Source organism: Pongo abelii, chromosome 3 (assembly GCF_028885655.2).
Source record: "Pongo abelii isolate AG06213 chromosome 3, NHGRI_mPonAbe1-v2.0_pri, whole genome shotgun sequence".
Lineage (NCBI taxonomy): Eukaryota > Metazoa > Chordata > Mammalia > Primates > Hominidae > Pongo > Pongo abelii.
Genome location: NC_071988.2, coordinates 108,931,424 through 108,944,287, shown reverse-complemented (window position 1 = coordinate 108,944,287; position 12,864 = coordinate 108,931,424). Strand labels below are relative to the sequence as shown.

The 12,864-nt window shown below is 39.2% G+C and overlaps 1 protein-coding gene across 2 annotated transcripts in view; it reads left to right on the top strand.

Moving 5' to 3' along the window:
* The first annotated feature begins 8,881 nt into the window (after positions 1-8,881).
* SPARCL1 (SPARC like 1) overlaps positions 8,882-12,864 on the top strand; it is a 56,093-nt gene continuing 52,110 nt past the window's right edge. The window contains exons 1-2 of one of the 2 annotated variants that reach the window (XM_054553307.2): positions 8,944-9,301; positions 10,113-10,209. The gene's annotated coding sequence lies outside the window, so the exon portion shown is untranslated. 2 annotated transcript variants of the gene reach the window in all.

Genomic DNA, 12,864 nt, shown 5'->3' with positions numbered 1-12,864 from the left:
AACAGGCAGTGAACTTCAACTCCAAACGTCCTTCAATTTAGAATGTACCAATTCTGAATCAAAGCACTGGATATACATAACTCTTTGGGCTGGAACTCAGACGCACATGTCTAGCACTCTGGCAATAAACCTGACAGTCCATGTTCACAGCAAATACCATCAGGCTAGATTCTTTTGGATTTTTCCCTACAGAGTTTGGAGAGAGTATGGCCCTGCTTCCTTGATTTTAGAGTTTTGGCCCCCAAAACTTTGAGAAAATAAAGTTCTATTGTCTTAAGCCAAACAGTTTATGGTAAGTTGTGATGGCAGCCCTTGGAAACCAATACAGATTTTGGTACTGAGAATGGGATACCGCCATAACAAATTCCTAAAAATGTTGAAGTGGATTTGGAATTGGATAATGGTGGTAGTGGGAAGAATTTTTAGACAGTTTTTTTTTTTTCATTTTTTTGAGACTGAGTCTGGCTCTGTCACCCATGCTGGAGTTCAGTGGTGCAATCTTGGCTCCCTGCAACCTCCGCCTCCCAGGTCCAAGTGATTCTCACGCCTCAGCCTCCCAAGTAGCTGGGATTACAGGTACACGCCACTGTGCCAGGCTAATTTTCATATTTTTAATAGAGATGGGTTTTCACCATGTTGGCCAGGCTGGTCTTGAACTCCTGAGCTCAAATGATCCACCCATCTCAGCCTCCCATATGCTGGGATTATAGGCGTGAGCCACCACTCCCAGCCTAGACACATGGTTTTAAAGAGCCTAGATTGCCTTGAAAAGATTGTTGGTAGAAATGTGGACGTTAGAGGAGATTCCAGGAAGGGCTCAGAAAGAAGTAAGGAGAACTGTAGATAAATCATCTATCGTCTTAGAGAACATGTATATTGTCACAAACAGAACGTTGGTAGAAATATAAATGTTAAGGTGCTTCTGGTGAGGACTCAGAGGAAATGATGAACATGTTATTTGACACTGGCGGGAAGGCTATTCTTGTTATAAAATGTCAGGAACTTGACTGAATTATGTTCTACTGTTGGGTGGAAAGCAGAACTCATAAGTGATGAACTTGGATATTGAACTGATGAGATTTCCAAACACAGTGTGGAAAATGTGGCCTGGTTTTCTCTTGCTGTTTATAGTAGAAAATGAGAAGAAAGAGATAATTGGAGGAAGAAACTATTAAGCAAAACAGAACTTGATGACTTTGGAAATTCTCAGCCTATCCAGAATGCAAATGGCGAGAAAGTATGCTCTGGAGAGAACACCAAGAATTTGGCTAAACAGCCTTTTGTTATAGAGATTAGGTATGTGAGTGTGACCCATGGATTCAATCAACCTTCTCAGCAGGAGCCAGAAATACAAGTGGGTTTATCCAGGAAAAATCTGTGCAGGACCTTCTTGTCTGATGGCCCAGATCCCCATGAATTGCATAGGAAACCAATAATGTTTTTAAGAATGTTATATCAGCAGAAATACTGCCAACCTGGGCTTCAAGAAACAGAGGCAGGACAAAATGAAGGCTGTAGGACTTTCAAAATTCTATATGACTGCGAACATGTGTTATCCGTCAAGGAAAAGAAAAAATGATTCCTGCTGGGCACAGTGGCTCACATGTGTAAGCCCATCACTTTGGGAGGCCAAGGCAGGCAGATTGCTTGAGCCCAGGAGTCTGAGACCAGCCTGGGCAACATGGTGAAACCCCATCTTTACTAAAAACACAACAATTCGCCAGGTACCATGGGACACACCTGTAGTCTCAGCTACTCCAGAGGCTGAGGTGGGAGGATCACTTGAACCTGAAAAGCGGAGGTTGCAATAAGCCAAGATCATGCCACTGCACTCTAGCCTGGGTGACAGAGTGAGATCCTGCCTCATTAAATAAATAAATAAATAAATAAATAAAAATGAAAACGTGTCAATTGAGGAAAATGATGAGACAAGTCTCAATAATTTTAGATTTATTTACCAAAGTTAAGGACGCACCCGGGAGATAGGTCTATGCTTTTCTCTGAAGATGATTTTGAGGGCTCCAAATTTAAAGGGGAAAGGGTGGGATATTGAGAAGCACACAGTTTTCATGTAAGAGGGGTTAGGGAAAAATAGTCATTTATGCCTTTTCCTGGCTCCGTGAATCTACATTTTTTTACATAAGATGACATAAACAAAAAGGGCAGAGGAAAAATGTGGAGAATCTGCATTTTACATCAGATAACACAGACAAAATGGACAAAATGGGGTCAGGGAACAGTCAGATAAGCATTTGTGTCTGGTGGGCCAGAGCGACTGCACCTGTAAAGATAAGCTATCAATTTGCATTGCCATGGTAAAGTTATAAGATCTCACTAGGAATTTCCTTGTGGGCAAAATATAGGGCGGGCATGTAGCTTTTCATCTTGTAGTCATCTTATTTAGGAACCAAAACGGGAGGCAGGTTTGCATGACCCAGTTCCCAGCTTGACTTTTCCCTTGGCTAAATGAGTTTGAGGTCTCAAAATTTAATTTCCTTTCACACATGAATAAATGACTCCTGTAATAGGCTGAATTGTGTCTCCTCTAAATTCATATGTTAAAATACCTCAGAATGTGACTATATTTAGAGATAGGGCTTTTAAAGTAACTAAGGTAAAGTCAAGTAATAAGAGTGGTGGTCCCTAATCCACAATGACTGGTGTCCTTATAGAAAGGGATTAGAATACAGATACACACAGGAGAAGGACCACGTGAGGGCACAGCAAGGTGGTTATCTGCAAGCCAAGGAGAGAGGCCTGGGGAGAAACCAACCCTCCTGACACCTTGACCTTGGATTTCCAGCCTCTAGAACTGGGAGGAAAATAAATTTCTTCTGTTTAAGCCACTCAGCCTGTGGTATTTTCCTATGGCAGCTCTAGCAAAGTAATACAACTCAGAAGATAGTTCAGGAACTGGTGGGATTCCTGCAGGCCCTGAGGGCAGAGCCTCTGTGGGCCAAAGAGCAGCGCACTGAGCCACAGAGGATTATTCTCAGGCCTGAAACATGATGGAATTTGGCCTGCTCTGTTTTGAACTTGCTTGGAACAAGTGACCCTTGTCCATTTATGTATTCCTTCCATTTTCTCCATTTCAGAATGAAACTATTTATACTATGCCATTGTATTTGGGGAGAGACAACTGGTTTTCTAGTTTCATAGATGAGGAATCGGGATAAATCATACCAAGAATCTCACATACACCTGATTTAGATGATTTAGATGATGATATTTGGGACTTTTTGACTCAATGATATTTAAATGAGATTTGGAATTTAGAGTTAATGCCGGAATAGGTTCAGAAATTTGAAATGGGTTAAGAAGGGGATGGATGTATTCTGCATGTGGAAAAGACATGAATTTTGGGGGACCAGAGAATGGACTATAATGTGTTGAATTGCTCCCCAAAAAGATATGTTCAAGTCTCCATCCTTCATACCTGTGAATGTGAGCTTATTTGAAAATAGGGTCTTTGCAGATGTAATCAAGTTAAGATGAGGTCACATTGGATTACGGTAAACCCTAAATCCAATGACTGGTGTCCTCACAAGAAGAGGGCACACAGAGATTCACAGGAGACGCACAGGGAAAGAAGGCCATGGGAAGAGGGAAGCAGAGACTGCAGCTACGAGCCCAGAAATACTAGGTGTTTCTGGAAGCCACCCACTGGAAGTCAGGAAGAGGCAAGAAAGTATTCTTCCCTATGGCATTGGGATGCAGCAGGTGCCTGCTGACACCTTGATTTCAGACTTTTAGCCTCTAGAACTTCAAGAAAATACATTTCTGTTGTTTTAAGCCACCCGGTTTGTGATAATTTCTTATGACAGCCCAGGAAACTAATGCAAACCTCTTACGGCTCTATAGAACCACATGATTGTACAGCACTAAGATAATCTAACCCCTTATATTTCTGTTATCCCAGTTGTCTCAATTATTTGTGTCTTTATAGGGCTGCCTCTTATTTTTGCCCTAATTTTCTCTCCCTTCCCCCCTTTATGTCTTATATCTGCCCCATCATGCTTTTTTTAAAACTTTGCTCTGCCCCTTCTATCTTCTTTTCTTCCTTTTTCCTAATACTTTTTTTCTCAACAGGGTCTCCTTCCATTCCTGATGAAAATCTATTTTCTGGTTCTCTTGCCTATATAGGGTCCATCCTCTGGATGGGAGGAATATATCTCCCCATCCCACTGAAGTCAGCTGTGGTCAAATGACTTATGTTGATCAATGAAATGTAGGCAGAAGTGATAAGTATTACACCCAGGCAGAAGCTTCACAAACCAAGCATATTTTGCTGTATCTCTTTTTCTTCTGCCAAGGGAATTGGTCCATCAGCCTACACTCCAGAGTAAAGACATGTAACAGAATTGCAGCAGACCTGCAATAAACATGTGGCAAGAATGGAAAAAACAAAACAAAACAAAAATTTGTTGTTGTAAGCATCTGATATTTGGGGATTATTTGTTACTACAGCATAACATGTTCTTCTTACACTCCCTAACATTCAATGAGAAAATTTTCCAGATCTCCCTTTTACCTAATGAATAAAGATCAAACTGCTTAGCCTGATATCTAAAATCCACTAGTCCTGGCTGGGCACCGTGGCTCATGCCTGTAATCCCAGCACTTTGGGAGGCTGAGGCAGATCACCTGTGGTCAGGAGTTCAAGACCAGCCTGGCCAACATGGTGAAAAATTACTAAAAATACAAAAATTAGCCAGGCGTGGTGGCACACGCCTGTAATCCCAGCTACTTGGGAGGTTAAGGCAGGAGAATCGCTGGAACCCAGGAGGCAGAGGTTGCAGTGAGCCGAGATCGGGCCACTGCAATCCAGCCTGGGTAACAGAGTGAGACTCTGTCTCAAAAAAAATAAAGTAAAATAAAATAAAATCCACTAGTCCTAACCTATCTTTCTCCTTTTAGTTTCACTTATTTTGCTTCAAAGTTTATTACTAAAAAAAGCAATTAATTACATTACACATTATACTTAATTTTGTTAAATATATAATGCATAATGTAATTTTGTGAAATATAATGTGTAATGTATAAACATAATGTGTAGTGTGTAACATAATGTCCACATTATATGTAACAAAATACTGTGCACATTTTGCTACTGTCTTACTTGTTAATTGCTCTCTGTGTATCAAGCATCTGCCTAAGACCAAATAGAGGGTATGACTAAACTCATAGAAGGGCTGGCCTGGGAGAGGATAGCTAGAATAAACTCCTGCAAGAGTCCATAGTCAGAAAATGACCCAGAGGGTTAATAATCAGCACAAAGCTGAGAGATCTGAAATGGTTCAGTGCCAAGTTATGATGGTACTGTGAGGGTAAGGAAATTCTACAGGCAGAGATCAGTAACTCAGCTGGAATTGAGACCTCAGAATGGGTCCCAGAAGCAAGACCCACAGAGAACTAAATATCAAGGTATTAAAAACATAATGGGGAAAATATTTTAAATGTAATGGGGTGTTATAGGCTGAATTATTTCCCCCAATATTCATAAATTGAAGTTCTAACCCCCAAAATCACTGTATTTAGAGACAGAGCCTTTAAGAGGTAAATTAAGGTTAAAGGAAGATGTAAAAGTGAGGATCTAATCCAACAGCACTGGCATCCTTATAAAAAGAGGCAGAGACACCAGAAGCACACATGCCCAGGGGAAGGACTGTGTGAGGACACAGCGAGAAAGTGACCATCCACAAGCCAAGGAGAGAGGCCTCAGGAGAAACCAACCCTGCTGGCACCTTGATCTTGGACTTCCAGCCTCCAGAACTGTGAGACAATTAATTTCTGCTGTTTAAGCCACCCAATTTGTGGTATTTTGTTACACCAGCCCTAGGAAACTAATACATTGGGTAAGCAAGGAAGAGGGTCCTACAGGCCAGGTCCTGGCCAAGATCAATATGGACACTCTGTTTTTACTGCAGCTTTTTCACTCACCCATACTTACCTCCTTCCTGGGGATCTCCACTATTCCAAAAGATTCATGCGACCTTCTGACAATGAGTATATGCCTTGGCTCTTGGACTCCTAATGGGCAGGAACTACATTTCTTTCATATCACCCAGAGGCTTCTGCTATATGTAACAAAGAAGTTCTGTATATGCTTGAGGATTAATTAATGTGTTCTCTGCTCCTTCCCCTGAATTAGGGGTTCTTAACTTCATAGAATCCCTGAGAGGATATTGGGGGGGAGTTTCATAGATGGGTTTTAGGAGCTTGCCCACAGCTTTCATCAGATTCTCAAAGGGAATCCTAACACTAAAAGGTAAAAAAAAAACAAAAAAGAAAATCCACTTAGATGTTGACATCTGTCACATCCTCTGACCAACACTGATGTTACGTCTCTTCATGTACAGTAACATAATGAGCTTTTTGTCAAACTTTTCCCAACCCATTTGGACATCTCATACGTTTTCTAAATCTGATCTATAGCTCCATCTGTTAGGTGAGTATTGTTGCAGGTTTATTGTCCTCAGCTTTCTGAACTGTAAACTATTTTAGAAAAAACAGCTTCAGAAACAATGAGTTTGAATATCTGCCAACAAACATTTCCAAATAAAGCTATACTGAAAAGACACTGTGAATTCAAAGGCCTTTTTTTAATTCATTTTTCTCTCTTGTTTTGTTATAAGAAATACAGTGGGTCTTTATTAATCAGGTTATAAATTAATAAGACTTCCAATAAAACTGAGAGTCAAAATTCTCAAGCTTTGCCACCTACAAATGAACTCTCTAGGTACCTATTTACATTTAAGAGATGAATCCAGTTTGCTTTAAGTAATTACTTTTTAGGTTAACACAGAGTTACATAAGAAAATTTATTTTGATCATTTTACAGAAGCATAAAATACCAATTTTAGCAGAAAAAAAAATTTTAGTTGGGTAACTTTTTTTCCAGAGCCCTCTAAATGAAATTTTTTTCTACATTCTCATTGAATTGATGTAGTCACCTGAAATCAATCTTACAAAGCCATCTCAAATAAATGGGGAATGCTAGTTAGAATAAGAAGTTAGTATTTTGGGTCCCCAAGAAAATTTTCCTTAGCCAACTAAGGCCAAATCCTCAGAAATGCTTTTCTTACATATTCTGCATTAGTCTCACTGCTCCCACGCCCCTCGGGAGACTTGGAAAAATGGTCTACGTCTTCCACACTTTTCAGAGCAGATGTGCACAGAGGATGTGCACACCAGGGAGAAGCATGGTCAAACACTGCCCACCCCTTTATCCTTCCTCCGAGGAGATTGCTCAACCCCTAGACCTTGGCTAAGGAAAAACATCCTATTGTCTGAGGCAAAAAGACATCAAGTCCTTTCATTCTGTCCTGGGAAAGGCAGTTTGGAAAAAGTTATCCTGATTCTAGAGACGTGAGATTGTTCCCAGCTGCACTGTGACTTGTTTTTGGCTCCTAGGCAAAGTGCCCAGTTTCCTCTGCTCCCAAATTTCTCCAACTGCAAATAGAGATAATTCTTGTTACCTTTTTCTTGCAGTGTTCTGAAAATAAATAGGGCAAATAATTCTAAAGTGTTTTGAGAGATTTGGCTGAGGGCATATTTGCCTAGAATTGTAGGTGGGGGTTTTTGGTTTATTTTGGTTTTATTTTGTTTTTATCAGTGTTTTTGCTTTTGGCCAGACATTGGCATGCATTTAGAAAATCTAAATTAAATTAAATTATAATTATTCATCTGATGATAATGGAACATTTACAGTGTGCAAAGCACTGTGCTAGGCACCAGGAGAATGCAGAAAGGGCACATCCCCTTCCTTCAAGGAGTTTACAGCTTGCTCAGAAGCAGGTATGATATATATATATGTCTATATCATATAATAGAGGTATTATAGATAAGTTACACAAGTGTGGCTGTCAGCCATGGTAGCTGATTTGGAATCCCATCCTGTAAGTTACAGTTGGAGACCCTAGAAAAACCACTCACCCTTACTAAGCTTTAGTTTCCTCTTATGTAAATGATAATAGCTAACATTTATTGAGTGTCTGCTACGTGGCAGGGCTGTTCTATGCAGTTTATCATATTAACTAACTTAAAAATCAGAACAATTGCCAAGATAGATATTATCATTTCCATATGTATATCCCTGTCTTATAGATAAAAGCACTGATGCTTTAGAGAGGTTATATAACTTGTCCTGGGTCATAGTTAGGAAGTGGTGAAGATAGGATGCAAATCCAAGCTTGCTGGCCTCAAATTCTGCCAATTCAACCACTGTATGACACTATCCCTCAAATGGGAACACAGTAAAACTTACCATGCGTAGTGAGGATCAACTGATAATAACGCATAAAAAACTGTTAGCACAGTGTCTGACACATAATAAATGTGTGATAAATGTAGAAGTAGCAGTAGAAGAGATTAGACACATATACAAATAACCAGAATTCCAGGCCAAAAATAAGTGCACACCTCCATTCTTTTTCATGGGAAATCTCCTTCTTAGAGACCAACAATTATAACCATGGAGTTACAGTGGAGAGCTGTGTTGAGGGGAGAACTGCAACATTTCTGAATCAGCATACAAGTGATCTATAATATAAGGAGCAATCATTTTTATATATGTACATTTCCAAATCTCATTCAAAGAAGGTTAAGGTATCTGAAGTACCCTCCTATTAAAATTCAGACTGTATTTGCTAGAACAATTTCCAATTGAGCAATGTAAAAATGCATCTGCTGCCATTTCTCTTCTTCCCTCCTTTAATCCCTACTCCCCAATTTCCTTTAGAAAGAAACAACAGCGTGGAGTTTCTTTTCAAGGTCTTAAAATAAAAATCTCCAAAAAAGGGATGCTGCTTATAAAACCTTTCAGAGTTGTTTGAAAAAGAAAAAAAAAATGTATAAAGAGCCAAGTGCTTATATTCTGGCCAAGTTATGAGGCTCTGAGAACAAGAGCTTGAGGGGAAGACTGTTAACCCCATCCATGCCACCAGAATTAGCTCTTTCCCTTTTGGTTTGCAAGCACTGCCTGTAAAGCTCTCGCATGAGAGGCCAGCCTGCTAGGGAAATCCAGGAATCTGCAACAAAAACGATGACAGTCTGAAATACTCTCTGGTGCCAACCTCCAAATTCTCGTCTGTCACTTCAGACCCCCACCAGTTGACAGAGCAGCAGAATTTCAACTCCAGTAGACTTGAATGTGCCTCTGGGCAAAGAAGCAGAGCTAACGAGGAAAGGGATTTAAAGAGTTTTTCTTGGGTATTTGTCAAACTTTATTCCCTGTCTGTGTGCAGAGGTGATTCAACTTCAATTTTCTGCAGCGGCTCTGGGTCCAGCCCCTTACTTAAAGGTAAGTTGTAATAAATTTACGGCATTATCTAAGCGCATTTGTTAAGCTGATTTGCGTGATCTGATAAAGCTGTCAAATATTTTTGCCTAAATAACACAAAGCCATTTATTTACCAAAAAAATTTTGTGTGATTTACAGAAAAGATATTTAATAGAGAATTTTACCATTTGTATTCATGTTTTCTTGTTTCCTGTGAAATTAAATAGAAAGTACTAATAAATAATGGTGATTTTAGTGAAGACCAAGAATAGAAATGTGGAACTGTTGATCGCCTCAGTAGCATTCAGATCTTAGTGAAGCCTGAATCCTGAAATGTGTTTTGTAGAAGTACTTTATTACATATATGAAATAAACTACAAAGAAAGTAGTTTTTAAAAAAAACTTTCAAATCAAATAATTTGTATGTTTTCTATGTTTAAATTATCTAAAGTTATTCAATCTCCTGAGCCTAACAGCAATGTAGAAATGGAACTTTTTGCTTTTCCAAAAGGTAGGAAAATTTCTCCTTTTATACTATATTCTTGTTTGATTATTTTTAAGTTATTGTGATTATTTTCCCTTTCTTGGTTCCCTTTTACAGCTCTATAACTAATTATTTTTTGCCTCCTACTATCATTTGTTAAGATGCTCACACATAGAGCTAAAATTTCTCTAATTTTTGATAATGTCTTATTTACAAAAGCAAAAATGAGAGAGGAGAATTAAAGAGCTAAAGAGATTATGATAACTCATATTATAAAGTACTACCATTTCTGGCTCTCTTTTCTAAAATAAAGCAATAATGTAAGTTGTGCTTATTCATCCTTCCCAGGTATTAAAGGTCACTCTGCAAGAGAAAAAAAGAAAAGAAAAGAAAAAAAACCTGCTTTCAACTGCAGATCAATACTGTTGAAACAGTATACCAAGAGGTACTGCAGAAAGTGTATCTCTTTTGCACTGCCTTTAATCTGCAAAGAGGTTAAATATGTCACCTTGGCATTGTATCTGAGCTCTCCTCTGGCCCAGGGCCTAAGCACATTGAATAGAAATGTTCACTCAGTCCAAGTCAGCAGAAATCTTTTTTTTCTTTAATTCTCCCCTTTCTCGTAGACACCAGCTTTTTTCAGTTCACAGCTTACTCAGTTAAACCTCATGGTTGTGACTATTGTTAACTATGATTTTTTTTTATTAAAAACACCCTCTTTGGAAAGATTTAAGTTTATATTTCTGTTCGTTTAATAAGATCTAGCAAAGCAGAGCAGTTTATTTCATCTACTTATCGTCCAATCAACTAGTGCCACTTTCCACATTTTGGAGAAGAATATGCACGTGTTATTTATGAACCTTGCCTTTTTCTTTCAGAGAATTTTCACACAGCCATTGAGAAATTAGAGTGCTGGCATTTCCTTCCTAGGTCTTTTGAGATTTAATCCCCAATAGCTTCTCATGGCACAGATTCACATATCAACTAAGTAAAAATAATAGTGATGACAGAAATAAAATGAATAATGATGTATCTGGACAACTTGAAAACATTATTTATTTCATTTCCTCTTGACTGTTCTTTTTACTCAGTTGACTTAAACACTGCTATTTTACTTAAGTTTAGCACCATGTCCAGAACAGGTTGGGAACATTTTTCCACCAAGAAGGGCACAAACAACTTATTAGAAGATCTGAAGTGCACGTAGTCCTCACTTATCCCTCTAGAATGATCTTCAGTGGAGAAGGAGACCCCCATAAATAAATCCAGTAGAACTTCCCAGTAGGCCTGGCTTCCTGAGAGATGTCCAACCAGGCCAGGATCTGTTTCTCATGGGGCTCACAGGGCATCTTCTGCCAAAGGCTGAGTTAGCGATGATAGCACTACCTAGGGCTAGCCTGGCTTTTGTCTTAGTCATCAAAAGATGGATAGAACTTTGAAAAACAGAGTGCATGGTCTTGACTGATTGTTCCAAAGGTGGGGAGGCAATCTAATAAAATGAATAAGACCATGACCAGTGGTTTATATCTTACCATATGGACCTGGTTTATATAAGACCATGGTTTATATCCAAGCTTTACCGCAAAATAGCTCTGTGACTTTGGGCAAACAACTTAACCTCTTTGTGCCTCAGTCTCTTCATTCATAGAAATGGGATTATAAAATCAGTAGCTACCTCAGAGATTTGTTGTAAGAATTAAGTGAAGAAAAGAGCCATGTCTGGTACATTAAAGCAATCAATCAATCGTAGATAATATGAAAGTACTGGACTAACTATATGTCCCTATTGAAACTCCATAGAATGGGAACTGACTCTAGATATTTTCTCAGGGTTTCTTCCTTGTACTTACACATTTTGCTCTACAATAAAATATGAATGCCAGGTCTATGCCTCTGAGGCAGCACAGCAGAGTGGACACAGCATGGGCTTCAGAGTCCAGTGCATCTGGGCTAGAATCCTGACTCTGCCTCTTACAATCAGTGTAAGCTTTCGCAGTTACTTCCCACCTCCACGACTCAGTTTACCCATCTGTTTAGCAAAATGGGGATAATAATACACAGAAATGAGGTCGTTGTAGGAATGAAATGTGATGTTTATTAAACGCCAAGTATAGCACCTGGCAGAGAAGTAAACACATAGGAAAGTTGACTGGTTGCTTATAAGGAATGTCGTATATCAGTGAGGCCTCTGTTACATACTTGCAATGATTTCTTTGGTAGTAACAATGGAGATCAAGAAGGAAGTATTCTTTGAATTGCCTTTTTTATCCAAAGAAATGTAAAAGTAAATCTGACACTACTATTTTCCCCTGGTGGGGGGGCCTCAACACGAGGTATTTATTACTATGAGCCTTCACTGCTGCATCACTTAGTAGCTTCTTAATGGCCGAGTCAAAGGAAACCAAAGAAAGTGTTCTATGTCAGTTTGCCATTACACAAAGTGAGAAGAAATGCTGCTTTGCCGTCAATTCTGTTTTATTGGCCCACTTGGACAAGAGGGAAGGCCCCCAACATTTTTTCTTTCTTATCTCTTCTAAAGGCAAGAATAGGGCTTTTGACTTGCTCCAGGGGATATTTTTTCCTCTCTAACTGAAATTCAAGTGAAAGAGTCTTTTTTTGTTTTTTTTGTCTTTGTTTGGCGTTTTTGTAAACCTCTCCCCTATGTTCCTAGCATTGAAATGTCAGCTGCTTTTTCTGGCTGCATGTAGCAGGAGCAGGCTGTCGTCATAGCAATGAAAGGGTGTAGAGAGACTCCTGCTTCATGACCCGCTCTGGGAAATAACTCTTAGTCTGCTTTAAAATCCTTCTTTAGAAATGAAGTCTCCAGTCCTGGCTTGTTTCCTTCCTATTACACAACCAACTTATGTACACCCATTGCAGTAGCTAAATGTTTCCTTTAAAGATTTAGTGAATAGGTATTTTAAAAATCAACAAGAAAGCTGCTAAAACAGTGGCTAGTTTACTGTGGCATACAGGGGAAAAACAACTGGGAAGGCAAAGGAAGAGAAATAGAAATGGCCTCAATGATACATATACTGCAGCACACCCTGCAATAAATCCATTTTTCAAGTTCCCACTGCTTCCTCCCATCTTCAGGATG